Source organism: Cervus elaphus, chromosome 19 (genome assembly GCF_910594005.1).
Source record: "Cervus elaphus chromosome 19, mCerEla1.1, whole genome shotgun sequence".
NCBI classification, from domain to species: domain Eukaryota; kingdom Metazoa; phylum Chordata; class Mammalia; order Artiodactyla; family Cervidae; genus Cervus; species Cervus elaphus.
The window spans coordinates 11,954,013-11,978,322 of NC_057833.1; the positions used below are offsets into that span (position 1 = coordinate 11,954,013).

At 40.9% G+C, this 24,310-nt stretch overlaps 1 long non-coding RNA gene across 1 annotated transcript in view; it reads right to left on the reverse strand.

Annotated features, from left to right (window-relative positions):
* Positions 1-7,905: 7,905 nt before the first annotated feature.
* LOC122676165 overlaps positions 7,906-24,310 on the reverse strand; it is a 40,459-nt gene continuing 24,054 nt past the window's right edge. Inside the window, exon 3 of the long non-coding RNA XR_006335457.1 lies at positions 7,906-8,114. This is a non-coding gene — a long non-coding RNA (uncharacterized LOC122676165). The remainder of the gene's footprint in view (positions 8,115-24,310) is intronic.

Here is a 24,310-nt window from a genome sequence, read left to right on the forward strand (position 1 = left end):
TTTATAACCTCAAGTACTAAATTCTGAAAAATCTATTTTGAGGACAGGAAACAAGGCCCTCAGCCATTTCTGCATTCCCAAAGTCATTTGAGGTTCTGGTCTGGGGCAGGACTGGAAGGGTATTTCTTTAAAGGCTATTTCTTTAAAGCTCAAGAAATGATGCTGGTGGGCATGCTGGGTGCAGAGGTCCTGCTCCCAGAGGATAGCTGACACCCACCCTGCAAAGTTGAGTTACGGTGGTCTGGGAACCATGCAGAACATGTGAGAGAAACTCATCTCACAGGCATCCGCCTCAGGCCCAGGGAAGAAAAATAAAACAGCAGATCACTAGAAAAGTATATCTGCCCTCTTAACTGAGGGCACACAGAGACTCCTCCAATCCCTTCACATTGGGAAGGGATAGAGGAGATGGTAAGCACTTCTGGGTGCCCCGAGGGACATGCTTACTGATGTGACTATAATGTCATTAAAGTCTGATTATAGAGTTTATTCATTCTAAACTGGTATACTTTGTGGTCCTAAAAGCTGCTTGTTCTAGTCTGCAACATGGGAAACCAGAGCATTTGTAAGAAAAACATGAGCATCTATGAAGAATAGACTGCCAGGACTTCCCTGGTGGTCCAGTGGTTAAGAGTCTGCCTTGCAATGCAGGGGATGTGGGTTTGATCCCTGATCAGGGAACTTGGATCCCATGTGCTGCGGAGTAACTGGGTCCGCGCCCTGCCACTACTGAGCCCCTACACCACAGCTAGAGAGTCGTGCCCACAATGAAAGATTCCACATGCCACAACTAAGACCTGATGCAGCCAAATAAATAAATAAATAAAATTTTTTAAAAAGAACAGGCTGCCAAAGGGGATTAACATTTGAATCCACACCACATTATTTCTTGACTATTTGTCTGCTAAGAATTGGTCAGCAATTAGATTTGATACAAGCGAAAATATCTGCAGTACTAGTCCAGCCAGCTAGAGGGACAAATTGGGGAGAAAAATAATAAGAGGTTAAAAAGGAAGGAAGGAAGTAGGCCCTGAAAAGGGGAGAAGCATATCTGTTATGAGGGCTGAAATCTAAAGATGGACATCCCAAGTCTTGGTGAGGATGCAGAGAAATTGGAACTCATATATCACTGGCGGGAATGTGAAATGGCACCACTGCTTTGGAAAACAGTTTGGTGATTTCTTAGAAAGTTAAACATCCACTAACTACATGATCTAACAATTCTAGTCCTAGGTATGTATGCAAAGAAATGAAAACATTTGTCAGCACAAAGTTGAGAAGCAAACATTCATAGCAGAACTATTCATAAAAGCCGAAAAGTGAAAGCAATTCAAACATCCAATACCAGATAAATGGTAAATAAAATGTAAATATGAACTGAATGTCTATGTTCCCCAAAAATTCATGTGTTGAAATCAAATCCCCAGCGTGGTTGTGTTTGGAGGTAGGGCCTTGGAAAGGTAATTAGGTCTTCAGAATAGAGCCCTCATGAGTGGGATTAGTGCCCATATAAAAGAGTTATAAAAGAGACCACAAAGAGAGCCCTCACCCCTTCTGACCTGTGAGGGTGCAATGAAAAGACTGCCATCTATGAACAAGGAAGTAGGCTCTCACCAGACACCAAATTTCCTAGAACCTTGATCTCCACTTCCCAGCTTCCAGAACTGTGAGAAATAAATTTCTGTTGTTTATAAGCCACCAAGTCTGTGGCATTTTGTTATTTAACACACTGACAATATGCTGTATTCATATAATGGAGTACTACTAGGTAACACCTAGAGAAGGAAATGGCAACCCACTCTAGTTTTCTTGCCTGGAGAATCCCACGGACAGAGGACCCTGGTGGGCTACAGTCCATGGGATCCCAAGTGTTGGACAAGACTTAGTGACTAAACCACCGCCATTAGGCAACATAAAGGAATGAACAATTGATACACATTCATGGAAGAATCTCAAAAGCATCGCATCGAGTGAAAGAAGCCAGACTCAAAAGACAACATACAGTTTAATTCCATTCACATGAAATTTCTAGAAAAAGCAAAACTGTAGAGACAGAAAGCAGATCAGTGGTTGCTTGAGGCTGGAAGTAGGAGCAGGAATCGACTATAAGCAAACACAAGGGAACTTTTTGGAGCAAAAGAAGTATTTCAAACTTGGATTATGAGGACAATTGCACAATTGCAGAAATTTACTAAAAATCACTGAATTGTCCATTTATAATGAGTGAATTCTACAGTATATAAATTATACCTCAATAAAGCAGTTAAAAGTAAAAAATAAATAAATGAAGATAAGAGAAGTGAAGAATAGGAAGTATGGAGATGGTAAAAGTGTTCATGGAATAGGAGAAAAGAAGAGAAGTGAAGTGAAAGTCACTCAGTCGTGTCTGACTCTGCGACCCCGTGGACTATGCAGTCCATGGAATTCTCCAGGCCAGAATACTGGAGTGGGTAGCCTCTCCCTTCTCGAGGGGATCTTCCCAACCCAGGGATCAAGCCCATGTCTCCCTCATTGCAGGTGGATTCTTTACCAGTTGAGCCACAAGGGAAGCCCAGGAGAAAAGAAAGGCATGCACAAATTCACAAAGAAGACATCCCCACAGACTGTAGATACAGGCAAAGTGCTTCCTTGTCTTCTGTGTTTAATCCTTTGTGTTACTATTTTAGGCAAATTGCACACTACCAGAGTTTACAAAATTTTAAAAATATTTGGTATGAGCAACATAATTTCAAATGCTCTAACAGCTCAGGAAAATAGGCAAAGCAGAACACCATATAAATATCTGCCACTGCTTCTTCATATGTTGCATTTCTCTGAGCATGCTGCATTGCTTTGGTTTCTTGATTGAAGTCATGCACAGCATGTTACTTATGCAGCAAATGAATTATGCCAAAGTTTTACGCCGTTTTCAGTAGCTTTCATACCTATGGAGTTAAGTCGAATCACTTTACTGTACACCTAAAACTAACACAATATTGTAAATCAATTACAGTTCAGTTTCTTAAAAGGTAATGGCTATAACTCCCTGTGCTGTACAATATATCCTTGTTGCTTATCTATCTTATACAAAGCAGTTTGTACCCCTTAATCCCATACACATAACATGCCCCTCCCTCCTTCTTTCTCCCCACTGGTAGCCACTAGTTTGTTTTAGATTGAAGAATATCTTGGTGACTGATACTTGATATCAGTCATACTGGAAAATTTGTCTACCATTTGCTGAAAGCATAACACTATGTTCTATGTGCTCTTGACCCAAGGACTTTCACAGAGAAATAAATAGCAAATGTAAATTCTTTTTAAAGGAGAGTAGAAGAATAAAGTTATCTCGAAAGTCTTTTCAATGATGAGGCTAGGAGGTCTTTAGAATGTCTGGCTACATTCTAGTGCACACCTGTCTTGCATTCTGCAGGAATTTTGGCAGCTGAAACATGTACCATCCATTCTATGTGTGTGTGTGCTCATTCACTGCCTGCTTGATGCCGAGAGTCAGGGGTCCTCAACATCAGCACCACTGACATTTTGGGTCAGTTTGTTCTTTGCATAGGATATTTAGCAGCATCCCCGGTCACTACTCAGCAGATGTCAGTAGTCACGCCCTCTCCCCCAACCTCCATTTATGAATTGTGACAACCAAAATTGTTAATACCTCCTATGGGACAAAGTCACCTCCAATTGAAAGATTGTTACAGGGAATCCCCAGTCTGAACCTGTGGACCCCCAGACATGGCAATCATGGCTCAGTGGTGGGTAACAAAGACACAGCCAGAGCATTCTAGGGTTTCTACAAAAAGGTATGAACCCAGAGCTACACTTCTAGTCTAATCTAGAAGTATTTAAACACCCTGGGGGAGGACAGGATATCAACTCCTACAGCAGTTGCCTGATTACCATACCTTCCTTATGAACACATCTGAAATACTGGAATCTGACTCTTGTCAGGTTTAAGTTCCCCATGAGCTCTCAAGCAGCAAAGGGTACAAATATCCATAGCGGTGACTTTTTAAAAAGGGAAACAAGTGCCACATTTTAGCAACTGACAAATAAATGTTCCAATCTATCCAGTATATCTGTTACTGGATACTGTTCAATGTAGTTGAGGTTTTCTTTCCCTCTCTCTCCTTTTGAGAAATCTTATCAAGAGGTGTAAATGGTTAAAAATAATAAATTAAAGGATTTGACAAAAGAAACATGTGAAACCGAGCAGCTTAGCAGACAAACGAAAGTCTCTCTCTCTCATGGGAGAAAATAGGCTTTTGTTTCACTCACCCAAGCTTAATACACAGACATTTAAGAAAATCTGTCCCCAAATGGCCATTTCTTTCTTCATGACAAAGATTCAAAATATTTTTTGTTTGTGGGAAAAAAAAATACTAACAAAAAACAGTTGTAGACATTTTGTGATTCTTTTCAGAAAAAATAACTGAAAATACATAGTCTAATTCACTGCCGCTGAAATTTCATTTACTAACTAACCACACTAATGAGCGGCTGCCCAGGGACCTCTAATTAGATTCACTGTATTTCTGTCACTGACATTAATTTCCTTACTTCACCTTCTAGAAAAAGTTTGATGTTTTCTGGATTTCTTAAGTAGGAAAAATTTAAGAATTTCAACAGTTTATAATGAATCTTAACTTTTTTAACCGCTGCAATTTGATGGCATAATATTTCTGAATGGAAAAAGCACAGTGTTGACATTCCCATACATGTTTAGACTCATTTTACCAAGATGGATGATAAGCTTATATTTGAAACTGTTTCTCAATATGCTATTTTTTGCCCTTTGTGTATAGTCTGTGTAGGTCCAAAGATTAAGTTCATATAGCCACCAGGTCATATTCTCCAAATCAAAATTATATTCAAAGGAATTTCGGAAGACTGGCTTCCCACTAGCTTTCTAATTGCTTATTCCACAGTTGAAAATGCAATGTTGTTTTACTATCATTTTATTATAATTACATTACCCTGAATTTCCTCAGCATGAAATTGAAAGGCGTACAGTTCAAATGAATCTTCTGTGCATCTTCTATTACATGATTGACCAAATAAACACAATGCAAGCACTGCCTAGTTTATAAATACCAGTTTTACAAAGAACCCGTACATTTAAAAGCCACAGCTGCCCTTCCCCCGACACCCAGGCCATGTGCCAGCCCCTCTCTAGAAGCCATTGTGGAAAAGCTCAGAACTTTCAGGAAAAAAATGTGGAATACTAAATAGTAGGCACAAACAGATGACCCAGATACAGCCTATGTGGTGTCCACTCCCTTCTTGAAAGTATCTCTACAAGGTCTAAGTTTCCATATATCTCTTTATTACAGTGTCTAATATTCTTCAAATTACAAATCTCTTTGAATTAACAAGCTTCTTTAAAATGCAAATGACTCCTAGAGAGGTTATTATATTCTTTAATTAATTAAGGCAGATTACACTGCTCCTAATACCTAGCTAACGTTATCCAAAATGAAGGATTACCACGCGGTAGTAGCCACTGAGCAGTAGGAGAGGTCCAAGGAGCAGCTGTCATGAGGGTTGTGGAAGGGACAGCAGTGAGTACTGACTCAGACTTAGCCTCTGTGCTAAGTCCTCTATGTGGATTCACCCCATTTCACCCTCTCAAAAACCCTGGGAAAGAATTTCAGGGAGGCAAAGGATGGTTCCCAAAGTGTGGCCCCTGGACTAGCCATACCAGCATCACCTCGGAATGGTGTTACACATGCGAGTTGTTACAAATGCAGGTTCTCAGGCCTCACCAGAGAGCTCCTGACTCAGAAACTCTGGGCATGGGCCCAGAAGTCTTTGTTTTAACGAACCTTACAGGCAATTCCAATGCATGCTAAAGTTTGCTAATCACTGGGGTACATATTTGTAGAAAAGGGCCACATGCAAGCACACATGCATGTATGCACACACTCACACTAAATTAGAGTTTCTAGCTTATTTCTAAAAGAATACAGAGTCTGAGCAGAAGAGAGTTGGTTCCACAGAGCACATGCAGACTACACATCTCATAATTTACTTCCCAAGGCCTTGGAATCCCCAACAGTGATTAGTGATGTCTTATAAGTCATATCCAAAGAGTTAACTTCATGCTGGACTGCAGTTTACCCTTTCAAAGGAACTCAGATAACCTCTCTGTTACTAAGGGAAGTGGTGGGTGATGGCTGACCTTTCCTAGTTATTGAGATAAACTCAGAGACTGTGTTCTCAAACCAAGGAGGAAAATCCAAGTCAACCCTCACGGGCTTACAAGTGTGATTATCTGCCCTTAGCTGGGTGGAGTCCCAGAAACTCATTTCACCACAGTAGTCTTAGTAGAATCCCTATTTCACAAGTGCATAAACTCAACTCAGAAATGTTAACTGAGTAGCCCAATAGCGTGGATAAGAAATTGCAAAACCTAGACTAGAAAAACTCATGGTTAATCCCAAAATCCAAGCCCTAAACCCTTTATGGTTAAGGAGAAAGCATAAGTAGGTAACTGGAGAGCAGGAAGCATTTCACAAGGAGAGCAGGTTGTTCCCTCAGCAGTTGTTTTAGGACAGAATAGTACTCAGCAAGAGTTAGGGTGGGACCAGAATTATCTAGTTCAAAATCCACCAGAGCTAGTCCAGCACCGTGGGAAGGGAGAGGAGGTACCTCATCTTTGTCCTTCTTTCACCATATGACCCTGCTGTCCAGCCCTGCCCTACTGGTATAAGATTTCAAGTAAATGTGATTCCCAGAGTTTTAGAGGAGTGGGTGGAGATGAGAACCAGCATTTAAAAGGTATCTGGGAAGAATATACTTTGAGTTACCACCAAACAACTGAAAAAAACAAAGCTTTGGAAACATCCCATTCTTATAGTAAGGTCTGCACACTTAATCATTCATTTATCTTCTTTTACATTTAGGTTCCACGTATGCCGGCATGTCTCATGATCCTGCACTGGTTCCTCCCAGGGTGAACTCTATGCTGCTCCAGGTGACTGGCCCCTGTGCTTTACCTGGCTCCCAGGGGGTTCAGCAAATGGGAGACTAAGACAGGAGATCAAAGATTGGGAGAGCTCTGAGTAACTATTCCCTCCGCTCCTCTCTGCCATGCCAGCCTGACAGGAGCTGCCATCCTTCACCTGGAGCCACAGAGGCTGGAAGACCATGGCTATTGTTCTATTGTCTCATGGGGGCTATTATCTCCCCCATGGCTATTGTTCTTATGGAGGTCTGGTGACAGTTCCCTCCTCTTTTGACTTTGGGGTGCTAACAGCTTTCCCTGTTCCCAAGTGCTGGGTACTTCAGCATCTCTTAGTGATTCCCTACATCATGCCCACAACTTTGTAAGTGGTTCCATCATTGAACTGTTTCCATCTCCAAACAGAGTTAGCTATCTGTTTCCTGCTGAGACCCTGAATGATGCAGACCACAACCACAATGATGTTATAAGCATGATGCTTTCTACCAGATCCCTATTCTCTTTTTTAAAAATAAATTTTCTTTCAATGCACCAATTTGCATCATGCTTCCAATTGCAAAAGTCATATCACTCCATAAAGATTGTGTGAGCAATTTATGTAAAACATCTCACATAGTAAATGCTCAGTAAATGGCAAATGACATTATTATCATTATTATTACCATTCTTATCACCCTTGTTGTTACTAGTAATTAATGTTTATTACTAGAACTAAAGTCAATGGACATAATTTAGAGGAAGACATTTTGAATTAACAAGGATGAGTTTTTTCAATAACTAAAGGGTCCAGCAATGAAATGACCAGCATTCTAAACATAATTTATAAAGTACTTTCAGGTCTGTGCTCTCATATTATTTTCACAAAAACTCTATGAGAGTTGACGTACTCTCATCCTCTTGTTCAGATGTGGAAACTGTGATTTAAAGGGTTTATAAGGACTTACCCAGCAGCAGAGCTATTGAACGTTGGAGCCAGCACTGAAGTCTTGCTGCAGGTTTACACACAACATCCACCTGGAAGTCATAGGAGGCAGCTGACGAAGGAGCATTGTGGGGAGAGAAATGAGAGTCAGCACCTCTCATTCCCTCTGCCCCAACCTGCTTGCCTAAGTCCCAGTTAGACCCAGTTAGCTCTGGTTTGCCATGTTGTAAAATCTTGCTGTGATAAGAAAAAGGAAAATAAAATGGAGGTAGGTTAATGCTTCAATAGATTATCAAGTCTACAATGTCTCGGGCTAAGAAGGAATGAAGGCACTGAAAGAGAAGTATATGATAGGGTCATGATGAAATACATACTTCTTAAATATTTGACCACTGCCGAGAGCCACTTGGGAGACAATGAGTAATCCATGGCAAGCAACCCTGCCGAGTGAAGAGTGAGGGAGTACATAAAACAGCAGTAAGCCATGCCTCTTTTCATCTTAAATCTTTCCACACAACAGTGGAAAAGAGCTTCATGGGTAATGATGCAAAATTGACTGAGTGGATTGTCCTTCCTATTAGCTGGTCCTCTGTATCTGCATTTCCAAATATTATCAAGGGTCTCAGAAATTATGGTGCATATCATGAAATTTATGTTGTACAAAATCAAGAAGGGTAGTAGCCTTAGCAAACACATAATATTAGGTGGAAAAACCTTGGTGCTCAGCCTAACATTTGATTTTGTTAATATAAATAATATATTAACAAGTGAACAAGTTGGATTTGAGCCAAATCACTCTACTATAAGTGCTTTGCTAAAACTTACTGATGGTATTTACTTCTATAAATAACATCCATAATTAGAATAGTTTTCTAGATATATCAGTTTACATCTTATGACAAATACCCTTTTAAAGATCTTTAACATTGCAAGCATTTTAGACGAACCTTTGAATTAGATTGTTGGGGAGTGGTGTCTGACCACTCCTCATGTGGGAGGAAAGATTTCTGAGTTCAAGATTTAGCTGGGTCTTGAAGGATGTGTAGAATTGGGGCAAGTAGAATGGAAAGGGATAAGATCTTCCAGATTAGATGAAGTGCTGGTGATGAAGACTTAGTTAATATAGCAACAGTGATTTGAAAGCCAGAGTTCTCACTAATTAATAGACTCATAAATTGAGAAATTCCAGCCTTTTCTTCTTTCCTGGGTGAATTCATCTTCAGTGGCCACTCAGATGCCAAAGAACATTTTCTTCTGGAGACAGCAAGATACAGGGAAGAGAGGCCACTGGAGATCTGAAAGGATGCGAACTTTGTTGACAAAAAGACTGCTCCCAGGGTCAGCTTCCTGCCCCTTCCTGGCTGTGTGACCACGAGCAATTTGATTAGTCAAGTTCCAAATGGACTGTAAAAAGGGACTAATCCTGTCTCACAAAGTTAGGAAGATTAAACACAATTACTTACTGAGTATATTTGATGAAGGTTAAAACACTATGTGAGGGACTTTCCTGGTGGTCCAGTGGTTAAGACTCCATAGTCCCAATGCAGGGGGCCCAGGCTGGGGAACTGGATACCTCATGCCACAACGAAGATCAAAGATCCTGCATGTCACAACTAAGACCCAGCACAGCCAAATAATTAAATAAAAATAAATATTAGAACAATACTTAGATGTCTATCAGCAGATGAATTGACAAGGAAGTTGAGGTACATATACACAAGAGAATATTACTCAGCTATAAAAAAGAATGCATTTGAGTCAGTTCCAATGAGGTAGGTGAACCTGGAGCCTATTATACGGAGTAAAGAAAGTCAGAAAGAGAAAGACAAATACTGTATATTAATGCATATATATATATATATATATACATACATATATATATGTATATACATGAAATTTAGAAAGACAGTATCAATGATCCTACAGGAAGGGCAGCAAAGGAGACACAGATGCAAAGAACAGACTTTTGGACTTGGTGGGAGAAGGCGAGGGTGGGATGGTTTGAGAGAATAGCAGTGAAACACGTACATTACCATGTGTAAAATAGATGACCAGTGCAAGTTTGATGCGTGAAGCAGGGCACCCAAAGCTGTTGCTCTGGGACAACCCAGAGAGACACTGTTGGGAGGGAGGTGGAAGGAAGGGTTCAGGATGCGGAGAACACATATCCCTGTGGCTGATTGATGCTGATGTATGGCAAAAACAATCACAATATTGTAAAGTCAATATTCTCCAATTAAAAGAAATTAATTTTTAAAAAAGAAAAAGAACTGTTTCTTAAAAAAAAAAAAAAAAAAAAGCCGTATGTGAATGTTAGTTGTTCTTGCATGTGGGTGGAAAGGAGCATTACATTTCTTGGGAAAGTTTACTTCAATGCTGAGAAAATGACTCAAGGGGTCTCTTAAACTTGAGATAAACAGGACAGAATGATTAATGTAGCCAGAAGCTCTGCAGAGAGAATAACAATAACAATGACTGCTATGTATTAAGTACTTAGTATATGCTATTCACTTTATAGCCTTAAAATATGACTGTAATCCCACAAGGTACTTATACTCTCATTTTACATAAAAGGAAACAAACTCAGAAAGTCACCTGACTTTTTAAAGGGCACACATAGAAAATATCCAGCTAAGAGTGAACCCAGGGTTGTTTGCTTCAAATAGACCACATCTTTTAAACTTATTATGGAGTTCAATATTGTAGTGAACATAACTAGGCAATGCACAGGAGAAATAAATCTCCCAAGAACCATGCATTCTTATTAGTCATCCTCCAGATACTTAGAAAATAAAAGAAATAACTATGCCCATAATATAACGAGAACAGTAATAAACCATAATATTGGGTTGCTCAAAAAGTCTGTTCGGGTTTTTAAACCTGAACAACCTTTTTGGCCAACCCAATAGAAAAAAAGAGTATGAAAAATATTATATATTATACATAATATATATTCATAATTGAATCACTTTGCTGTATCCCAGAAACTACCACAACACTGTAAGTCAACTATATTTCAATTTTAAAGTATACATATATATTTAAAGTGAGGGCATACTGTACTAGGCTCTTCACATACTTTTTTATTCAACCTTCAAGAGCTTTATGAAGAGGATATTATTAGTGCCATTTTCCAGAAAAGGAAACAGACCTACAAAGGTTAAGAAACTTGCTCAAGGGCCTTGAACTACTAGACAGAGGTGCCAGGATTTTAAAAAGTGTGTCTTACTCTGAATGTTGTGCTCCTTCTCCTACTCCACAATGCCTTGTTTGAAGGCTCTACCAAACCTTCTGATGCCTGGACAGATGCATGCAAGTTAGAGATGGACTAAGATGTCCAGCGGCCTCTTCCAGAATCCAAACTGCTCCCGTCTCCACTGCCAGCATTTCTCCTCCAGTCATCAGCCCTTCTAATCTGGAAGATCTTCTCTGCTCCACCTACCCAGATCCTTCAAGCTCAGATCTCACTTCTCTAAGAAGCCTACTTCACCCACTCTCAGCCAGACCAATGTCTTTTATCCTTGACCTATTAAATCATCTTAGCTGCACCCATATACTTTAGCACTTAGTCATGTACTGTGACATAGACTTTTTGCCCATTATATGATAAAGAAGCAAGATATAGTGGAGTTCTATACTGAACTGACCACTAACTAAAACTGTGACCTCAAGTAATTCACTTAGCCTCTCTAAGCCTCAGTTTTCTCATCTTTAAGTAAGTATTCTCTAAAGTTCACTCTAATTTTAAAAATACCATTTCCATGGCCATATGTCTTTACTCCTTAAGAAAAATGCAACTTTTTAGATTTTTGTTTTTCCATGTAACATCAGACAGAAAGTACTGAATACTTATCAGTAGTTTCAAGTGATGAACAAAAAAATAAAATAAATAATATCTAATAGCATGAAGGAAAGGCTATGTAAGAGACCTAACGTAAACATTGTAGTTCTAGATAAGCAATCAGCAAAATAGTATAAATTTATTTTATCTGTAGTGAAAAATAAACTGAAAATTACTCAGTCATTATAAATAAAACCCCCCAAAATCAAACATTTTCAATGGACAAGGAAAAAAGAACCACCAACATAGACTTCACAGGGAAAAAGATAAGCATATATTTTGGTCATATGCCTATTATCCAAAATATGCATATCTCACAGATGAGAACCCACCTTTGTTATTTGTGGGGAAGGAAAATCAAGTTGTTCCAAAAAAGCACCAAGAGTTTGCCACTTTTAACATTCAACCAAAACTGAGGCAATACATTAACATTTTTTTTTTCTCTAGTTGGCTTCTATGTTAATGTATTCACAGTAAAAGATGAATGAAATTGTATTTTAAAGAGAATGAAAATTGTACACTTTAAACTTGCACAATCTTATATGTTAAGATTTTTTTTCCTAAAAAAAATTTTTTTAAAGAATGTATAGGTAATCAGAATACAAGTCTTGTTTTGAATAAAGCCCCAGTTCTGGTGCTGGTTCTCAAAAAGGAAGATAAAACTTTTATTCATTTACTCTCTGGGTTGTTTCTAAAACTGTTCATGAGTACTGGTCTTCCATTTTATTCTTTCATGTCAATAATTACTTTCATCTTAAATGTCACATGATAAGTACCTTGTAAATGATTATGGTTATAGCTATATTCATAAAGAAGTTACTGAGAAGTTAGACTCTGAAAACTGATACATTATAACTACCTGAAAGTTATATGATTTGTCTGTATCTGTTTATACAGACTGTGTGCCAAAAAAATAAAGGGAAGATAGGAGGAGCATTAAAAGCTTAGAGATCTTCTACCTTTATTTATATCTGTTAAAAACTGTTTTCAAAATAAATGTAAAATGGCAAAATATGATACAAAATACACACAATTATGTGGTGGATTGAATAGCAGTCCCCCAAGAAATAAGTTCACTTGGAACCACTGAATATGACCTTAAGATTGTAGTTAATTTAGTTGTGTATGTAGTTAAGGATCTCAGGATGAAATTATCCTGGATTATCCCAGTGGGCCCTAAATCCAATGACAAGTGCTCTTGTCAGAAGATACAAATGAGAAGAAACACAAAGCATAAGTTGATGTAAAGATGAAGGCAGAACTAGTCACAATAGCCAAGACCTAAATGTCCACTAACCTCATGCGAAGAGTTGACTCATTGGAAAAGACCCTGATGCTGGGAGGGATTGGGGGCAGGAGGAGAAGGGGACGACAGAGGATGAGATGATTGGATGGCATCACCGACTCGATGGACATGAATTTGAGTAAACTCCGGGAGTTGGTGATGGACAGGGAGGCCTGGCGTGCTGCAATTCATGGGGTCACAAAGAGTCGGACTTGACTGAGCGACTGAACTGAACTGAAATGTCCACTGACAAACGAATGAATAGAGAAGATGTGGTAAAATATATACAATAGAATACTACTTAGCCAAGAAACAGAACAAAATAATGCATTTGCAGCAACATGGGAGCAGCTAGAGATTACCATACTAAGTAAAGTACATTATCATACAAAGTGAAGTAAGTCAGAAAGACAAATACCATATGAGATCGCTTATATGTGGAATCTAACATATGGCATAAATGAACCTGTCTATGAAACAGAATCACAGACATAGAGAGCTGATAGAGAGTTTGGGATCAGCAGATGCAAATTGGTATATATAGCATGGATAAACAACAAAGTCCTACTGCAGAGCATAGGAAACTATTTTCAATATCCTGTGATAAGCCATAATGGAAAATAATATGAAAAAGAATATATATATACATACACACATATATATGTGAGTCATTTTGCTATGTAGCAGTAATTAACAAAACAGTGTAAATCAGCTATACCTCAATTATTTTTTAAAAAATTATTTGGAAAAAAAGTGGGTTTTCCCTAGTGACCCAGTGGTAAAGAATCCGCCTGCCAATGAAGGAGATGCAGGTTCGATTCCTGGTCCAGGAAGATCCCACTTGCCGAACGGCAACTAAGCCTGTGTGTCACAGCTGTTGAACCTAGGCTGTAGAAGCCGGGAACCACAACTACGGAGCCACAAGTACTGAAGCCTGCTCACTACACCTACAGAGTAGCCCCCGCTCATGCAACTAAAGAAAAGCCCACGCAGCCGTGAAGATGCAGCACAGCCAAAAATAAAATAATTTTTTTTTAAGTGGAAGCAGAGATTGGAATGTTCATAAGCTGCAGAATGATGAGAATTTCCAGCAGCCATTAAAAGCTAGGGAAAAGGCCATGGTGAATAGATTCTTCCTCAGAGCCTCCACAGAAAGAGCCAACACTGCTGACATCTTGATTTCAGACTTCTTGCCTCCAGAACTGTGACAGAATAAATTTCTGTTGTTTTAAACCACTAAATTTATGGCAATCTGCCTCACAGCCTTAGAAAACTTACACAAATCCTCACCACTATCTAATTCCAGAATATTTTCATCACTTCAAACAAACCATTAGCAGTCCTCCCCATCCCCTAAACCCAGCAACTGCTAATCTACTTCCTGTCTCTGTGTATCTATTCTGGATATTTAATATAAATGGAATATGTGGCCTTTTGTTCCTGGCTTCATCCATGTTGTATGTGTCGTAGCATTTATTATTACTTCAGTACTTTTTATTGACTGAATGATATAGGAATACACCATATTTTATTATTTATGTTATAACATATTTGACATTTATATTATTTTTACTTTTTGGCTACTATTAATAATGTTGCAATGACCATTCATATGCAAGTTTTGAATGGGCAAGTTTTCATTTTCTGTATTATACCATATACACAGTTGTCTTGAGTATAAACATACCCATTTCATCTTGGTTATCTTATTTGTTGTCATATAATTGTTCATAGTATTCCCTTATAATCCTCTTATTCCTTTTAATGTTTGCCAATGTTGCTAATCTAGTGAAATAAACAACTTCTGATTTTGTTGATTTTTCTCTATTTTTCTCTTTTTAACTCATTATTTCCACTCTAATCTTTATTATTTCCTTTCTTATGCTTCTTTTAAGTTTGCTTTGCTCTTATTTATCTAGCTTCTTAAGGCAAAAAGTTGGCTTATTTAGAGATCTTTCTTCTTTGTTAATATAAGCATTTACAGTTACGAATTTCTAAGCACTGCTTTAGCTGCACTCTGTAAGTTTGCTGTGTTTTTGTCTTCATTCTTATCAAAGTATTTTCTAATTTCCCTTGTGATTTCTCCCTTCACCCATTGAATATTTAGAAGTGTGTTTGATTTCCACATATTTGTGAATTTCCCAAAATTTCTTTTACTAATAAGTCCTAGTTTTATTCCACATAATTAGAGAACATTTGATTTTAGTCCTTTTAAATTTATTGACATTTGTTTTATGGCCTAAGATATGGTCTATCCTAAAGAATATTTTATATGTACTTGAAAAAAATATGTATTCTACTTTTAGGGGTGGAGTGTTCTATGCTGTTGGGTCTGGATGATTGATAGTGTTATTCAAGTCTTCTATTTCCTTGTTGGCCTTCTCTCTAATTTGCAATTCTTTAGCATTATTAAACTGGCTATTTTTTTCCTTTAATTCTATCACATTTTCTTCATTTGGGGTCTCCATTATTAAGTGCTTATAAGCGTCTATGATTTCATTTGTTGTTTGATGGTTGACCCCTTCATCATTAGAGAGTGTTTTTAGTTTTGCATCTAGTAACAATTTTTTTATAGTCTATTTTGTCTGCTCTTAGTATAGCTACTCTAGCTCTCTTTTGTCTACTGTTTGCATAATATATCTTTTTCTATCCTTTTACTTTCAATCTATTTGTGTCTTTGAATCTGAAGAGTGTCTTTTATATTCATCACATAATTGGATCCTTTCTTTTTATCCATTTTGCCAATCTCTGCCTTTCAATCCCTTATATTTACATAATTACCACAATAAGACAGGATTTATATCTACCCTTTTGATATGTTTTATATATGTCTTTTCTCTTTTTTGTTCCTAAATTCATCCATTTCTGCCTTCTTTTTGTGTTAAATATTTTGTTGGGTTTCAAAGCTACTGTAGAGCTGGTAAAAAGAAAATAAAAATAGGGCAAGTTAAAATACTACAAAGCTCAAAGTTCTTAACAAGATTCAGCTGTTTTTTTTCTTGAATGCTCCTTGAATTGTTGCAAGCCTTTGGCTAATATCAAGAGTTTTGAAAACATTGATTTTGACAGTTTTTGCCAGTGTTCCCACTGTTTTTTGGGGAGACTAGATTTTCAGAGCTATCTGCCATTCTTGCTAATATCATGTTATCTTTTACAATAATGTCATATGGAGACAAATAGAACATAATTACTATTATTATTACTCCCGTTCATTTATAGATGAAGAAAGTAGGTATCTACATTTTCTTTCACTGCTATAACAAATTTTCAGAGACTTCGTGGCTTAAAGCAACACAGATTTGTTACTTTGCAGTTCTGTAGGTAGAAATCTGACATGGGTTTCACCAGGCTAATATCAAGGTGTTGGCAGGGCTAATTCCTTTCTGGAGTCTTTAAGAAGAAAGTCATTTCCCTTCTCATTCAGGTTGTTCCTTACAGTTACAGAACTGAGTTCCTGGTTTCCTTGCTGGCAGTCTGCTGAGGGATGTTACCACATTCCTTGGTTTGTAGTCAGCTTCCTCCATCTTCTAAGCCAGCAATTATGGGTCAAGTTCCTCTCAAACTTCAAATCTCTTCTGCATTTTCTTCTGTCCTCAGATGTCTGTAATCGACCATCTGCCTTCCCCTTTCACTTTTAAGAACATTTAAATCTAGGATGCTCTCCCTATTTTAAGGTTTGTTACATCAACTCTATCTGCAAATTTCCTTTTTTTACGTAACATAATGTATGACATGTTCCAGAGGTTAGGACCTGCACATATAGCTGGGAGTGAAGAGAGGGCCATTCCTCTGCCTACCACACTGCAGCTCACAGAGCTTATGTGACGAGGCTGACAAGGGCAGAACTGGTGTAACATATAGACCGCCTAACTCTTCCTTCAGTGGTCTTTTCACCACATCTCTGATGCACAGTGACACAACGGTCTATTACAAACTGCCTGTATGATCTCCTTAGGGACAGTCTGGCCAACCTTGATCATTCTGAGTATATTTGTATGTTTATGTATGTGGTAGGTTAGTTACCTTTCTTGATCTTGGAAAAGTGGCCTTCTGTAGGAGATTTGCTATGCATCCTCTCATCGTCTTCTCCTCTCGTTACCCATGCTATATGCTCTAGAAGTTTCTCCTGAGAGGGCTGTGTGGGTACTTCTGTTGTGTTGGTTGACTATACGGACTGTCTGGTGGGCTTGGTTGGCCCCTAGTCTGGTTGGTTGCCAGGCCCTGCCTTGTTCAGATGCTGCTGCCTGCTGTTGAGCAGGACCTGGTCAAGGATTGGCTGGATGCAGAATCCGAGGGGGCCCAGGGTGGGCTGGCTCACTAGAGGGCAGTCAGGGTCACAAAGACTCTGGAGCTGTTCCCCACCCACTGGCAGTGAAGCCAGATCCTAGAGTTGGTGACAGACTACTAGCAAGCAGAGCTGGTTCCTGGAGTCTGGCTGCAGGGCCCAGGGATCCCAGAGTTTGTTTAAGACCAAGGGTGGTAGGTTTGGGGATGGAGGGGTTGTGTTTCCTGACACAATTGGTTATGGGGTTGGAGTGTCCTAAAAGTTGGGTTGGCCTATTAGAAGCAGGGCTAGGGCCCAGCTTGTCCTAGGGTAGGGTCTGGCCTGCATTTTGGAATCATAGTTTTCTTGCATCTGGTGTGTGCCCTCTGGTGGGCAAGGCAGTGGCAGTGTCTGGTGGTGACTGTGGGCTCTTTAGTCTTTTTTTTTTTTTTTTTGCCTCATTGCTAGGCATGTGGGATCTTATTTCCCCCAACCAGGGACTGAACCAGTGCCTCCTGCAATGGAAGTGGGGAGGACCACTGGACCGCCAGGGAATTTACCTGGGCTCTTTAGTCTTTTGGCAACCAAGGTGGATGGGGTGCTGAAGGGTGGGGTCTGCCATATATTTTTTATATTTTGAGCACATTCATGCCTGGGTGCTAAGTCACTTCAGTTGTGTCTGATTCTTTGTGACCCTATGGACTGTAGCCTGACAGGCTCCTTTGTCCATTGGATTTTCCAAGAATACTGGAATGGGTTGCAGTGCCCTTCCCCAGGGGATCTTCCCAACCCAGGGATCTAACCTGCGTCTCATGACTCCTGCATTGGCTGGTGGGTTCTTTACCACTAGCAGCACCTGGGCAGACCAGCCATGTCCCCAGCCAATGCATTGTTTGACCTGAGAGGTCCCAGCGTGGGTGCCTACAGGATGTTGGGTGGGGCCAGGTCTTGGCACTAATGAGCTAGAGCGGCGGTCCCCAACAATTTTGACACGAGGGACCTATAATGTACTGATCAAACCAGTCCCTCCTAAAGTAAATCAACCCTGAATATTCATTGGAAGGACTGAGACTGAAGCTGAAGGTTCAATATGTTTACCATCTGATGCAAAAGCCGACTTGGAAAAGACCCTGATGCTGGGAAAGATTGAAAGCAAAAGGAGAAGGGGGGCAACAGAGGCTGAGATGGTTAGATAGCATCACCAACTCAATGGACATGAATTTGAGCAAACTGGGAGATAGTAAAGGACAGGGCAGCCTTGTATGCTGCAGTCCATGGGGTCGTAAAGAGTCAGACACAGCTTGGTGACTGAACAACAACCAGTAATGTGAGCAACGGGCAGTGATGGGGAGTAGCAGATGAAGACTCGTTCACTTATCCACTGCTCACCTCCTGCTGTGTGGCCTGGAACTGGCCTCAGGCCTGGGGGTTAAGGATCCCCTGAGCTAGAGGGACAGTCCTGTTCACCTTAGCACCAGTTTCTACTGGGTAGAAAGAGTTCCCAAATACAGCTGCCACCCAATACAGCTGCTGTCTATGTCTACGTTTCCAAGGTAGGACCACCGCCCCGTCCTCTTCAGGAAACTCTCCAAGGCCAGCAAGTAGGTCTGGTCCAGGCTCCTATCAAATTACTGCTTTTGCCCTGGTTCCCTGAGCCTGTGAGATTTTGTGTGCACCCTTTAAGAATCAAGTTTCTAGTTCCCTCAGTCCTGTTCAGCTCCTAAAATTAAGTCCCACTGGCTTTCAAAGCCAAGTGCTGTGGGGGATCTTCTTGCCAATGCTGGAACTCTGGGCTGGGGAGCCTGACATGGCATCCAAACACTCACTCCTGTGGAAGAACCTATGATATAATTATTCTCCAACTTGCGTGACACCACAGGGGGTGGGAGAGGGGCATCATGGAATTGGAATATATCACAAGTCTACCCTTCCTACCTGTCTCCTTGTGGCTTCTTCTTTATGTATTTAGTTATATGGGATACTTCCTAGAAGGTTCCAGTTTTCTTTTGTGAGGTAGTTAGAGTAGGAAAAAGGAGTCCAAAATGGCAGTGGCTAAAAGACAAAAAAAGGGGAAAGCCCGCAAAAACAGAACAAAAGAAAATCTACGGAACAGAGTGAGAACTTCAGGGGAAACAAATACACCCCCCTCTTGGCCAGCCCAATTTGCATCGGGCAGGCCGAAGGTGGGGAGGAGACAAACACATAAAAGGAGGAAGCCAAGGCAGATTGAAGCCTCTCCTTTGGGGGCGGCCCACCCTCACACCTCAGGGGTATACAATCCTTTGTTTTTCCAAATAAAACTGAGCTGTAACCAAGCTGTAACACGATCAGCCATTTCAAATTTTTGCTGTGGCAAGACAGAACCAAGGAAACTACACATTCCCCCGACATATCTGGTGCTGTGACTCGGATTTAACCTGCCTGAAACAACCTCGGCTCAGTCCAAGGTGGAGGCCAGGTGCAGCAGAAGCCCAACTGGGCGAAACGTCACACAGTGGAAGCTGAACACGAAGAAAACCCAGCGGAGTGGAAGTGACAAGAAGCTCAGTGTGCTGGAAACTGGGACAGCAAAAGCAAATTCGGCAGAAAGCTCACACTGCTCAGTCTCAGATTCCAGAAGGCCTCCAGTTAAGGTAGGAGGTCCTTACTCCTGTGGCTGGAAGGACATATGACTAACAAAATCTTAATTCCTTTTCAGTCTCTTGTTTCTTGGTTCCTTGAACCCCCTGCAAACAGGTGAGTGGCCGTGGGTTCAAATAAGGGACTCTGGAGAGACTACCACCCAGTGTGTCCCAAAGGCTCCACTATCCTCTGCATTCTAGTAGCTGTTTCCCAAGCAGGGGAGGGTTCTTCTGTCCTTAACCTCCTTTGTACCAAGGATCAGGCCAATGAAAACTGTGGGCATAGGACAGGTATTTAGCAGTTTTTCCAGCAAGTTAAGACAAGGGTTCCTCAGCATGCTTTTCCCCACTGCTTTTTCCTCCTGTCCTTCAGCTCCTTTCACCATATATGCCACTGTTTACAAAGTACTAAGCAGGTCGTCATCTTTCCATTTCTGAAAGTTGTGTTTGAGACTGTTTACGTAAGGTTGGGACTCAAACCCACGTGGCAGGGACTCTGTGCTATGCTTAGTCACTCAGTCATGTCCAACCGGGATTTGAGCCCAGCCAAAACCCACAGTGCCTGGTTTTAGGATCTAATGAAGCTCTGGCTCTTGATGTCTCATTGCAAAAAAATTCAGTGAGAGACAGCAATAGGTAAGAGGTGGACTTGTTCAGATTTAGAGACAAGCATTTAAATGTAGAGTTCCAAAGAATAGCAAGGAGAGATAAGAAAGCCTTCCTCAGTGATCAGTGCAAAGAAATAGAGGAAAACAATAGAATGGGAAAGACTGGAGATCTCTTCAAGAAAATTAGAGATACCAAGGGAACATTTCATGCAAAGATGGGCATAATAAAGTAGAGAAATGATATGGACCTAACAGAAGCAGAAGATATTAAGAAGAGGTAGAAGAATACACAGGATAACTGTACAAAAAAGATCTTCATGACCCAGATAATCACAATGATGTGATTATCATCAACACTCACCTAGAGCCAGACATCCTGGAATGCAAAGTCACCTGGGCCTTAGGAAGTATCACTACCAACAAAGCTAGTGGAGGTGATAGAATTTCAGTTGAGCTATTTCAAATTCTAAAAGATGAGGCTATGAAAGTGCTGCACTCAATATGCCAGCAAATTAGGAAAACTCAGCAGTGGCCACAGGACTGGAAAAGGTCAGTTTTCATTCCAATCCCAAAGAAAGGCAATGCCAAAGAATGTTCAAACTACCATACAATTGCACTCATCTCATATGCTAGTAAAGACATGCTCAAAATTCTCCAAGCCAGGCTTCAACAATACGTGAACCGTGAAATTCCAGATATTCAAGCTGGATTTAGAAAAGGCAGAGGAACCAGAGACCAAATTGTCAACATCTGCTGGATCATCAAAAAAGCAAGAGAGTTCCAGAAAAACATCTACTTCTGCTTTATAGACTACACCAAAGCCTTTGACTGTGTGGATCACAAAAAACTATGGAAAATACTTAAAGAGATGGGAATTCCAGACCCTCTGACCTGCCTTCTGAGAACTCTGTATGCAGGTCACGAAGCAATAGTTAGAACTGGACATGGAACAACGGACTAGTTCAAAATTGGGAAAGGAGTACATCAAGGCTGTATAGTGTCACCATGCTTATTTAACTTAAATTCAGAGTACATCATGCAAAATGCCAGACTGGATGAAGCACAAGCTGAAGTCAAGATTGCTGGGAGAAATATCAACAACCTCAGATATGCAGATGACACCACCCTTAGGGCAGAAAGTGAAGAAGAACTAAAGAGGCTCTTGTTTAAAGCAAAGCAGGAGAGTGAAAAAGTTGGCTTAAAACTCAACATACAGAAAACTAAGATCATGGCATCTGGTCCCATCACTTCATGGCAAATAAATGGAGAAATAATGGAAACAGTGAGAGACTTTATTTTGCTGGGCTCCAAAATCACTGCAGATAGTGACTGTAGCCATGAAATTAAAAGACGCTTGCTCCCTGGAAGAAAAGTTATGACCAGCCTAGACAGCATATTAAAAATCAGAGCCATTACTTTGTCAACAAAAGTCCATCTAGTCAAAGCTGTAGTTTTTCCAGTAATCATGTATGGATGTGAGAGTTGGACTATAAAGAAAGCTGAGGGTAGAAGAACTGATGCTTTTGAACTGTGGTGTTGGAGAAGACTCTTGAGAGTCCCTTGGACTGCAAGGAGATCCAACCAGTCCATCCTGAAGGAGATAAGTCCTGGGTGTTCATTGGAAGGACTGATGCTGAAGCTGAAACTCCAGTACTTTGGCCACCTGATGCAAAGAGCTGACTCATTGGAAAAGACCCTGATGCTGGGAGGGATTGGGGGCAGGAGGAGAAGGGGACGACAGAGGATGAGATGGCTGGGTGGCATCACCAACACAATGAACATGTGTTTGAGTAAACTCTGGGAGTTGGTGATGGACAGGGAGGCCTGGTGTGCTGTGATTCAAGGGGTCGTAAAGAGTCAGACACAACTGAGCGACTGAACTGAACTGAAACTGCTCTTATGGAGGACTAGGGGATGAAATCAGGGATTTATGTTTCACCAGGTTCCCAGTCTCAGGGCACAAGCTTGGATTGCTTTACATCATGTTATCTATTCCCATCCATGGTGGACAAACCAGTAATGAATTAAGATTACAACCCCTTAATCCTACCCAGCACTAGTCATGATGGAGATCTTGGGGATGCCCAACTCCGGCCTGGGGTTTAGGGGGGTCCCAGAAGGTCGTCCTGCCTCAACCTGCCTAGGGATCTGGTCTTCCAGAGGTTGTCGCACCTCAACATGCTCAGGGATCCACCAGTCCAGGGGTACCAGGAGGTCGACGCACCTCGACCTGCCCAGCGATTCCATCTCCAGGAGGCTGTCATGCCTCAACCTGCCTGGGGATCTGCACCCTGACCTGGGGACACCTGGCTCTCAGGTTGCAGCAGTACTGCATAGGATAAGCTTCAAGAAGACTCACCCCTAAGGAAGTCCATCCATGGAAATACAAGGAAGTCTATTAGTTGTGGGACTGTGCCTGGTCTCAGCAATAACTCATGAGTTCAACAGGAACCCCATTGCCTTTCTGGAAAGTCAAAAAGAGGCCCTCCAAAAGTTTACCAATCTAGACTTAAACTCTTACGAGGGACAGGTGATTTTAAAGGACAAACTCCTGTCTCAAAGTGATTCAGGTATCAGGATAAAGTCACAATAGCTACAGCAGCAGGCCCCGCTGCCTCTTTAGATTAGATGGTCCAAACAGCCACCAACACCTTTTATAACAGAGAACAGGAGAGGGAGGCCAAGGCCCAGGAAAGGGAGAGAAGGAAAAACACAAGACATACCCAGATGCTGGCCACCCTCCAGGGAAGCCCTATGGCAAACCCCAAGTCCTTTGAAAGACAAGGCATGAGGCAAATGCCTAATCTGTAGACAGGAGGGACATTGGACCAGAGAGTGTCCAAACCATGACAAATCTCCTAAAATGGCTTTCTACAAATGCCATCAATTGGGACATTGGGTGGCACTCTGCCATGACCCAAGAACTTCAAGATCAAGCACCAAGCCTTCACTCATGATGGTTCAACAGGACTGAAGCAATCAGCTCCAGCCAGCCTACCTGTCAGGTCTAAGAATTTCTTGGTTGACACAGGGGCTACCTACTCTGTCCTGACCTCCTACTCCGGAGTCTTCTCCTCCCAAACCTGTACCATTTTGGGTGCTAGAATAAACACATTTACAAAAAGATTCACCTGAGCACTTCTTCGCTGCTGGGATGGACAAATATTTTCCCACCAGTTTCTGGTGGTCTCTGAGTACCCTACTCCTTTACTGGGAAGAGATCTCTCTGTGTTTTCGAAAGCTTGCAGCTATTGCAGTCCTGATAGAAGATGCTTTAAAATTCTCTTTGGGGGGCAAACTAACTATTTTTACCAGGCACCCAGTGAAACAACTCCTGAATGGGAGAGGCCATTTATGGATGTCTGATCAAAGGATCCTCAAATATCAAGTAGTGCTGATGGAAAATGCAGGCCTTACTATATTGCCTTGTGAGGTTCTTAGCCCAGCTACCTTCCCACCTACTCCCAAGGGGTCTCTCTTCCCCTTCACTCTTGCCTAGAGACCTTGGACCACTGGACAAAACCCCAAGAGGGATTGTCAGAAGATCCTCTGACCAATTCTGAGGAAATCTGGTTCCCTGATGGAAGCAGCTTTGTCTTAGATGGGAAAAGAGTCAGATATGCAGTAGTCTCTAATGTTGAGACCACAGAGGCTAAATCTTTGCCAGCAGGTACTTCAGCCCAATTAGCTGAGCTCATAGCCCTGACTCAAACTTTAGAGCTGGGAAAAGGAAAAAGAGTAGCCATTTACATTGACTCCAAGTATGCCTTTCTGGTGTTACATGCACATGCTGCTATTGGGAAAGAAAGAGGCC